The sequence below is a fragment of the Rattus norvegicus genome, chromosome 15 (assembly GCF_021556685.1).
Source record: "Rattus norvegicus strain SHRSP/BbbUtx chromosome 15, alternate assembly SHRSP_T2T, whole genome shotgun sequence".
Classification (NCBI taxonomy): domain Eukaryota; kingdom Metazoa; phylum Chordata; class Mammalia; order Rodentia; family Muridae; genus Rattus; species Rattus norvegicus.
Genome location: NC_141548.1, coordinates 4,276,313 through 4,278,624, shown reverse-complemented (window position 1 = coordinate 4,278,624; position 2,312 = coordinate 4,276,313).

Genomic DNA, 2,312 nt, shown 5'->3' with positions numbered 1-2,312 from the left:
GGGAAAAAAAAAAAAAAAGAGGTTGTAGGGTGTAGGGCGCCCTCCAGTGGTGAACAACGGTACTGCACATGCGCAGGTTTTGCACCCGGTGTCAGTTGGCCAGTAATATGCTAATGAGGGGCGGTACCATGCTAGTGAGGTGATTCATTCTCCGCCAATCCCTGGAGGACAAGTAGTGGGGTGATAGTGGGATGACCCATGCCCCGCCAATCCCTGAAGGATTATTAGCATACTGTTGTGTATATAAGGCGAGCGCTTTTGCCGCTCGAGGTCCCCATATCAGCAATGAAGGTGTCCTGCAATAAAGGCTGTTGACAAGGATCCGATGGTGTTGCGTCTTCCTTGCCGGACGAGGTGGGCACGACAGTAGGGAACAGCTTCAGCCACTGGCCCACCTCCTTCAGCCTTAGTTAGGAGTGAACCCAACCTTAGCAATTAGTTCTGAGAGTGGCCTTTGCGAGGAAGGCAAACAAGACACTCCTATAAGATGGGGATTGTCACGGCCTTTCTGTTCCCAAAAAGTCAATACTTTCCAAGGAAATTAGCCATTAGAGAGGGAACCCTGTGTTCTCAACTCTGCCTGGGTGGAATAGAGTGTCCGTATTACTGAGTTTGCACTGGGGATGAACAAAGTGGCCTTGGTTTAAATGAAACATTGAGTGTTACAGTGTCCTGCATAAATGTTTGGTTTTCTACTCTCTCTCTCTCTCTCTCTCTCACATACACACACAGAACATTAAAAAAGAGAAAAGAGGAAGTCTTTCTGTTATGGCACCTAAAAAAGGGCACATGGAAGATTTTACAGAACTCTGTACAACCATGGTAATCTGCTGTCTTAGGGTTTTCATCTCTGTGAACAGACACCGTGACCAAACAACTCTTCTAAAGGACAACATTTAGTTGGGGCTGGCTAACTGGTTCAGAGGTTCAGTCCGTTATCATCAAGGCGGGAGCATGGCAGGATCCAGGCAGGCGTGAAGCTGGAGGAACTGTGAGTTCCACATCTTCATCTGAAGGAAGCCTGGAGCAGACTGTCCTCAGGCAGCTAGGAGGAGGGTCCCAAAGTCTACCCTGACAGTGACACTCTTCTCCACAAGGCCACACCACCTAATAGTGTCACTCCCTAGGCCGGGCATATTCAAACCACATACTTGCATTGGTCTAAGCCAAGCCAAAGGTCCTTGCCCAGTGGTGCAGGGTCCTAGACTTGACTTCCCAGCCCCAGATCTGTCGAGCCAACGCAAACAACTTATTTCATGCCCGCCACTCTTGGTCCACACTCATAACAGAGAGAACAACCTCAACAGTGACTTCTATCCTCTTGGGGAGCCTTGGTAAGGTGTGAATGAATGTGTTAATTGAGGCAGCCTAATTGGTTTGTTGTTGTTTGTTTGTTTGCTTGTTTTGCACAGGACTGTGTGCTGATTTTTCATAAAGAGATCCTACAGTTGCCAGACATGTTGGTGCAAGCAGGAGGCAGAGGCAGGAGGATCTCTGTAATTTAGAGGCCAGCCTGCTCTACAAAGGGAGTTCCAGGACAGCCAGGGTTGTTAACACAGAAAAATCCTGTCTCAAAAAACAAACAAACAAAAAAAAAAACAAACCAAAAAACGGTCATCCCTTGGAGCCTTTAACAACACAGGCCTCTGGGCCTTTCTAGAGCTCCCCCCACCCCCCACAGCTGCACATTCCCACTCATCCCCCTGGCCCCCTGGGTTTCTCTTCTCTCTCCTCTCATATCTGATTCCCCTCCCCCACCCCTCTCTCATCCATGTCCCTCCCTCCCTCCTTCTGCTTCCCATGATGACTTTCTTCCCCCTTCTAAGCGGGACTGAAGCATCTTCGCTTGGTCATTCCTTCTTGTAAACTTCATGTGGTCTGTGAGTTGTATCCTGGGCATTCTGTACTTTACGGCTAATATCCACTTATCAGTGAGTACACACCATGCATGTCCTTTTGGATATGGGCTATCTTGCTCAGGATGGTATTGTCTAGTTACATGTATTTGCCTGCAAAATTCATGATGTCCTCCCTTTTAATACATGAATAATATTCCATCGTGTAAATGAACATCTTTTTGTATCTATTCTTTAGTTGAGGGACATCTGGGTGTTTAGCAGAAATGCTCAACAGCGGGGGAGATAGAAGCTGAAAGAGATCACCTCCAGGAGATAAGCAGGGCCCCCAGTGGAGAGATGGTGCCACCCACCCACCTTTAAAATTTTTGACCCAGACTTGTTCCTGTCTATAAGAAATGCAGGGACAAAATTGGAGAAGAGACTGAAGGAAAGGCTATCCAGTGACCAGACCAA